This window comes from Bufo gargarizans, chromosome 6, assembly GCF_014858855.1.
Source record: "Bufo gargarizans isolate SCDJY-AF-19 chromosome 6, ASM1485885v1, whole genome shotgun sequence".
Lineage (NCBI taxonomy): Eukaryota > Metazoa > Chordata > Amphibia > Anura > Bufonidae > Bufo > Bufo gargarizans.
In genome coordinates, this window is record NC_058085.1 from 208,829,206 (window position 1) to 208,837,204 (window position 7,999).

At 32.5% G+C, this 7,999-nt stretch overlaps 1 long non-coding RNA gene across 1 annotated transcript; it reads left to right on the plus strand.

The window, feature by feature from the left end:
• The first annotated feature begins 1,558 nt into the window (after positions 1-1,558).
• On the plus strand, positions 1,559-2,921 carry LOC122941429. The gene is made up of 3 exons (XR_006390448.1): positions 1,559-1,582; positions 2,096-2,185; positions 2,869-2,921. It is a non-coding gene; the product is annotated as an uncharacterized LOC122941429 (long non-coding RNA).
• The last annotated feature ends 5,078 nt before the right edge of the window (positions 2,922-7,999 follow it).

The following is a 7,999-nucleotide window of genomic DNA, read 5'->3' on the forward strand; positions in this document are numbered from 1 at the left end:
AAATAGTAAAATGGTAAGTCTATGGTTTAAAATAAAAGTGTATTGAAAATTTATGTTGTGTATGTAATTTTTAAATATTATGTATGTAAGACTAAAAAAAAAAATTTAATTAAAGGAAACTAAAAGAATCGATCATACTAAGAGTGACGAAAACGTGGTGGAGATTCATGAAGCTAATTCTTCAAGAACACTAGTAAGATTACATTTTAATATAATATTAAACATGGTAACCACTTAGATCATATTAAAAAATATTTAACTCTAAATAATTTTATGACCTATATAAATAAGCGGTGCACATGATGAACACAGAGAATTGCACTAATCATAAACAAGATTAGTTAAAATCTGGTACAGAAGGAGAGAGTGCCATGCACGTGAGGGGTTACGATCAACATGGTATGGGAGAGGGATACAGTCGGTGCAAGTTAAGTTTTTCATGGCGTTATAGAGGCAGCAGGGTCACTCGTTGTAGGCTTGTCTGAAGCGGGCTTTGTTGACTGAGGATAATGTGCAGGCATTGATCGTGATAGATAGGTCTGTTGGTGGTGTTGAACAAGATGGGTGAAAGATTATGAATTCTGTTGTATGCATTTTAGCTAGAGGCGAAAAATGATGATATAGAAGATAGACATTGTGGGATTCTTGATAGTAAGGTGGTGATGTCTGGACCAGAGCGGTAGATTTGTGTGTCATCGTAATCTGAGTGATACATGAAAGCCATGGGACTCAATGAGGTGTCCCAGGCCATAAGTGTATATTGTGAAGATCAGGGGTCCTATGACAGAGCCTTGCTGGACATCATCAGAGAGGGGATGAGATGAGTAGGTGTTGCGGGAGTGGGAGACGCTAAACGTCCGGTCTGTGAGGTATGATGTGATCCAGGAGAGAGACAGGTCAGTGATGCCAACAGGTGAGAAAGTTTTCAACAGAAGGGAGTGGTCAACAGTGTCGAAGGCAGAGGACCGGTCAAAGAGAAGGAAGACAGAGTATTCTTTCTTGGTTTTTGATGTTAGTAGGTCAGTGCTGACTTTGGTAAGGGCAGTCACGGTCGATTGTTGGGTTCGCAACCCAGATTGTAGGCGGTCAAACATTCAGCAGGAGGAGAGTTGGGAAGACAATTCTGAATGGACATGTTGATCAAGTAGCTTTCAGGCATACGGAAGAAATGATATCGGTCAATAATAATTATAATCTATGTATTTCACTAATATTTACACAAATTATTACTGATAAAAAATCCTAATCACATTGCATTTAATAACTTTTATATGTTAAAATATTTTTGCCATGTATTTATGTGCCTCATAATGAAAATACTGACAGTTAGTAACAATATCCCTGATAATAGCATTTAATTATCTTCCAGTGTTATAATTTTGTAAAAAAATATATTTCTATATATTTTAACATTACACTTATTTTAATATTTTTCCTTTTTTAATTATTAAAGGAATCAACTGTTCACGATGATTCTGAAGACGTTTTTATTACCATCAGTAGTGGTCAAAATTCTGATATTATTATTTCAAGCAACTACGATATCATCGAATGTATTGTTGAAGAAGACGACAGTATATTGGTAATTTTTTTATATATATATATTCATATTTATAATTACAAAGTATAATTATATAGATTTTTTATTATATAACTTTTCTTTATTGGACAGATTTTTCAAATTTGAGCCTGCTTACGCGTATGTCCATTACATGATTAGGGGTGTAGTGTGTATTGCACTGTTAAGGGTGATCTGTTGAGGACGCTGTTATGTGCAACCCATTTAGATATTTTTTTTTTTAATTGCTAAATTCAGAACACTCTTAGGGTATATCTGTGGAGCACTGTGTTAGGAGGGATATAATAAGTAAACTTATGGGGCAAAAAATCTGTATATGTAGTCACTTTCACGATGAATAAAATGCAGCTAGCTGGCAGGCCTGCCCTTCAATGACATCACTTAGTACGGCTCTTCCAACTTCAGGAAGCATAAGCGTTACTTATTGACTAGTTATCACGCGTCTTCCGTTCAGCTCACTGCCGTTTGTTGCATTGCATTAATTTTCAAAAAAATTTTTGTTTATATTTTGTTTAGCCATTTTCTGATACTGATATTGTGGATGTTGCAGAAGATCCCACCGGGCGGGTGAATTTACATGACTCTTCTACTGTTTTTGATAAAGAGGTAAAAACAATTTAGTAATCTTTATTAAAAATTTAAATAATATAATATATTATAAATTTGATATTTACATTAATAAAATTTTTAAAAATTATTAGATTAAAAAAATTAAATATATTTTCAATTTAAACTTTGAATAATAAATTTAATATTTAATATTATTTATTAAAAACAAAAATGTTCTTTTACCCCCAAAAAAATTGTTAAAACTTTGGTTATGTATTTAAGAATATAATAAACAACTAATTTTATTTAAATTTATTCATTATTTAATCTAATATTAATTATTTTTTATATAATAATGATAAAAAAAATGTTTTAATAAACATTACCAATTGAAATCATTAAATAATTAATTATGAAAATTTAAAAAAATAAATTAATAAAGTAAATTTAACTATATTTGTAACTATTAGATAAATTATTAGATATATATTGTTCGTCAGCAATAATAAAAGTTTTTTATTTTAAATAAGAAAATTTTTTATATTATTATTTTATAAACTTATAAAATATTTATTATTTTGAACATTAAAATTAGAAGATATGTTATTAAATATATTTTTAAAGTTTAGTTTAGTGTAAAATAATTTAGTCAATTTAAAAAATATTATAAATGAATTTCATTTTTTTTTTTAACAAATGTATCCAAAATTTTAAGATGTATTATTGTTTTTTTTTTACAGTTGGATGAATTATTAGGTGAAATGAACCGAATGTACAGTTCTGCAACACCAAGCCAAGTGTCTTTTACTAATAATCCTTTAAAATCAGAAAATTTAAAATATATAGTCTTCCAAGACACTGAAGATGAAAATCGAATTGGTCATTATGATTGGTGTCAATGTCAAAACTGTATTCCAATGCCGACCAATATCGAGTCAGTCTGTTGTAAGGAAATTTTGGAAGACTTAAATTGCATTACCGAGCACGAATTATTTGTCATTTATTGTAAAAGAGTAGAGACAGTCAATATCAATTTTCGATCTTGGGGAATTGTACAACAGGAACCGTCGGTAAAGGATTTGAACAGGTAAAGTTAGAATTATTTAATTCACAATTTAATTTATTATGTTTAATTTTGTTAATAAAATGTATATTTTTATATACTTTCTAGATTGCTACGAAAAACTGCCTATCGATCCTTTACGGCATGGATTCATGGATACCTAGGGCCATGTAATCGACGACCCATCCCGGCATGTGCAGTGAACAGTGTTCGAATTTCATTTCCTGATCCTGAGTCTATATATTTAGGATATAAAAATACTAGAGAAAGGGCTGCTGAATTTCTAGCTTTCGAATAATTGTTTATTCGATTGGTTTTGGTTAAATAGAAGTTTTTATTGTTAATTTAATAATTTATTTATTTATTTAAAAAAAAATGTTTTGGTTTATGGTGAACTTAAAAAGTTTTGTTATAAAATTTAATTTATCAAAATAAAAATCTAGTTTTGAATTGATAGTTTATGTATTTTAATTGAATAAAATTTATAATTATTATCTGATTGAAATGTATGAATGAAAAGATTGCACTTTGCAGCCACATGATTGCCTAGCGCTGTGGTGCGTCCTGCAGTTGAATGGGTTATTCCTCCTTGATGCACCTGTGCTTCATCAGGCAATACTCTAAATTTGTAAAAATGAACACGCTATTACAAGAACACAAGTTCACATGAACGGAAGATAATCCAGTTGATCGACAGCCTTCCAGCGGATAGCATCTGATGGCATCTACTAGATGTTTTTTAGTATTTTTTTTAAAAGAATGAGATTTTTGATCCAATTTTGTTAATACCATTTAATAGACCTGCTACCTGTTCCTCTGTTGGTGAATTTTGCATTGATCTAACACCAGAGGACACGGGTAGCTCTTTAAGTAGCAACAATCTACACTATACATTTTACCCCCCATTGATACTTAGTATACATTTATTAACCCTTTATCACAACCCTGTAATTTATTACAACTCTTTAAGGCTGCATTAATAAAGAATATATTTATGAATACACATTACTAGATGGAAATTATGAACTATCTCACGTTATATTTCTATTCAGCACAGTTTGAAAAAAAATAAATATTTCATTACACATATGTTGAATATAAGGCCTCATGCACAGAACAGACCAAGTTTATTTATTTGTTGGTGGATCACAAACTGAGTAAGCGACAAATAATTTAAGGGTCATTCCGTTTTGCTTTAAAAAATGTGCGTAACAAGATGTTAGCCGGCAATATAAATGCCGATTCTTGTACGCTAGTCGTCTACTAAAATAGAACATGATATATTTTGGCTGGATCCAGTGATGCGGATAGCACACTGAGTGTTGTGCAAAATATGTGTACAATAATTAACATCTATATAGAAAAAAGGATAGTTGCCAAAACATATGTTCTCTTGCTCTCAAAAACAAAGATCATGTGTATGAGGCCTAAGCTGAATATTTGAAAATCGTAATGCAGTACATACATGTAATGCTGCTGTAGAGCCAATTAAAAATGGGCAGTATAAAAAACCCACAAGTGACCACATATTTAAAAGTGGACACCGCGTCTTCCTGTAATATTTGTTAGTTTAATAAACATTGTTTGAATATGTTTTCTAAATAAAACTTATTTTCATATCATATATAAATAAATAACATTAATAAATAATTGGAAATAAAAGATATCAATAGTATTTTTCGAAAAATATTTAGTGAAATAAATAAGATTTATTTTAAAAAAAAACTGAGAAAATTGAATAACATTACGTAAAAAAAATATTTAGGGTTTGTATTACAATTATATTTTTTTAATCAAAATTCACAATTGGAGTTTTTTCCGCAATGGACATAGCCCTGAACCGGCTTAATTGTTGCCTTTTGATATCCTCCTTACAAGGTCTCTCAGCATTTAGAATATTTGCTGGTAAATTTGGTGCACGGGACAACCAGTCACTTGTAAGATTTTTTTTGACTAATTTAATAACATCAATTTGTAAGTTTTCCAAATAGTCAACATTGGCTTTTTCGTACACGTTCCGTACAATCCATCTCCCCTTGCCTTTTGGAATTTTTAAAGCTGTTCTAAGAGTTCCTTTTGGCTCTGTATTTTTTTTGGAAAATTTGACAACTGCTTGCTCACGACCAACGTTGTTATTATGGGTCAATGAGGCCAGTTTGGTCCGTGCTTCCATCCCATCAATTCCAAAGTGAATACGTTTACTGCGGTATTTAAGAGCTAGACTGTGAAAATTTTCAAGTTCACCTGTGTGGCAGTTATGTGCCAGATGAGGTAAATCAGACAACAACTGTTTGCTAGTTACAATTTCCTCAATCTTGGTGTAAGGTGGAGTTCCCAATTGTAACCAGAGGACTTCACGGTCAATGTCTTCTATTGGTTGGTGTGTGCAGGCCGAATACAAATCTCCTTCCCAGGTGTGAACATTTTTTACATGATTTAGTAGTGAAAGCCATTTTGCTTTTAGAAGTTCTGGTGAGTTTTCACATGTTTGGACACACCACCAAAAATGTATGATTAATTTTTCAATCCACGGAGTTATTTCTTTACAAAATTTAAGTTTTGATGCTGTATGCATTTTCTTCTTTAAAGATTTTGCATAATGCCAGACATCAAATTGGTGTATTAGGGATGGAAAATCGTTTTTTATTTTAGACCTGATGCCAACATGCCGATCTGATGCGAATATTTTGACCTTCAATCCTTTTTCAGCCATTCTGTTCAAAACCGAACTTCTCCATGGCCACTGAGGATGAGCATTGAGTTTTTTGAACAACTTCAAAATCAACTATTTTTTTGGTTAAAAGGTCCATAACAGTATATATGCAGTACTTAGCACTATGGCCTGGACTGTCACATTGGCCATCCCCGGAAACACAAAGGGTTTTCCCTACTTTTGAATTGATTATACAATTTTTTTCATTTTCCCAAGCTAAATGGATTGCTGGGAATAAAAATCTTGTTTGGTATCTATAATACGTTGTTTGTGAAATAAATGATAATCCTAAAATATTAAAAAATTCACTAATTTTTTGGAAATTTTGACCTGAAAAAAGAATGGATGAGGCAGTCAATATGTTCCCAGCAGAGTAACGTCCTATCTTTGGTTGGGTTTCAAAGAGTAAAAAAGAATGTCCAGCACTACAAGTCCCTTTGAATTTGCAAAAGGTACCATCATAATTTTTGGACCACGATTTCACCATAAAATTGCAATTTTTGTATTTTTGACATTTTATTTTTGTAAATAGTTCTTCAAGGCAGCTCTCAAACACAATCAATTTTTTATCGTTGACCAAGTTTTCTGGGCGAAGAAATTGCCTGCATGGATCAGAATTTATTTTTTCTAAAACTAATGGTTCACACATAAAATTTTCAGAATCATCCAAACTTGATATTCCGGGGAGATATTCAGATTCGTTCTGTAAACTTTCATCTACATTGATCGATAATTGCTCTTCATTAACTTCAGGTTGTTCTAAGTTTGCTGGTTGAATTGGTGATAAAGGATATATCTTTGACATAATATTGGAATCCGGATCCAATAATTCGAAATCTAGATTAATTTTTTTTTTTAGAGGTGATGAAAATCCTGGACTGCTTTCAAGAACTCTGCGTACACCTTGATGTAGAGGTGTGGACATATTTGGATTCAAAATGCATTGTTCCTGTTGAGTTGATAGTTGGGCTTCGTTTAATGATTGAGAAGTGGATAACAAGTACACTCTGCTATTGGTCAAATTGTAGTCAGTTTGGGTTGATACACTACACATACCATACTTTACAATTTCAGGTAGAATAGGTTCACCCGGAGAAATATTTTCGCAAAGACTTGTTGTAGGTAAATCAGGATCCCGAACTCGCTTTCTAGAGTGTCCAGTTGTTTTTTTTAAAGTTTCCTCAATAATACTTTCTCCATCAACCACATCTGGAAAGATGGTAGGAACTGCATCCTTGTTCAAAACTCTTCCGTAATGAGTGATTCTATAGCAATCCTCTGCAAAATGCTCTGAACAAATGACATATTTGTTAGATTTTCTTCCTTCGCCAATTTTTTTGGCCACACCATTGATGTCAGCAAATTTTTGACCAGTTTGTGCAAGCCACAAAACTACACGGTCAATGTCATTCGGAAAATAGTGCATTATTATATGGGGACTTTGTCCTCGGCGGCCAGATTTGTTACGACACTTAGTCACAATACAGGCCGGCATCTTTTTCTATTTGAATCTGTAAATATAAAAAATGAAATAAAAATATTAACCACCACAGATACCCTAGCTTAAAATTAAGTTAATGAAACAGACTTTCTTGAATTCTACACTACAATACTTTCAAGGTTTATATAGGTCTAAAGATCTATATAGTTATGGGTGTGTCTGGATCCGCAAAATGGATAAAGGCCATTGTCTTTATCTGTATTTTGTTGATCCACTGTATCCCTATTTTCCGGATGTGCAAAACACAGATGGAACTCAGAATGTAGCCTTAGAGGGGGAGGATAAATGGGAGTGGGTTAACACTGGAGGCTATATTGCTTGATCAGTGCTTAATAGGGAGTTGCTACTTTACAGAGCTACCTTTGTCCTATGGTGGTCTATCCAAACAAATAGCACCACAGGGGGACCAGATACCAGGGAGAGTAGAAGCTGTTATCAAAACAGTGTCTATATACCTTTATATTTTTTTAAAAACTACTTCTACACCCAGGCAGCGAACGATGTCCACTGCCAGGCTGCTGATCCACTACTTTACCTTTTGGACCTGTGAACGCATGCGCCTGTGTGCACGTACGTTCACATGAAGTCTCGCCT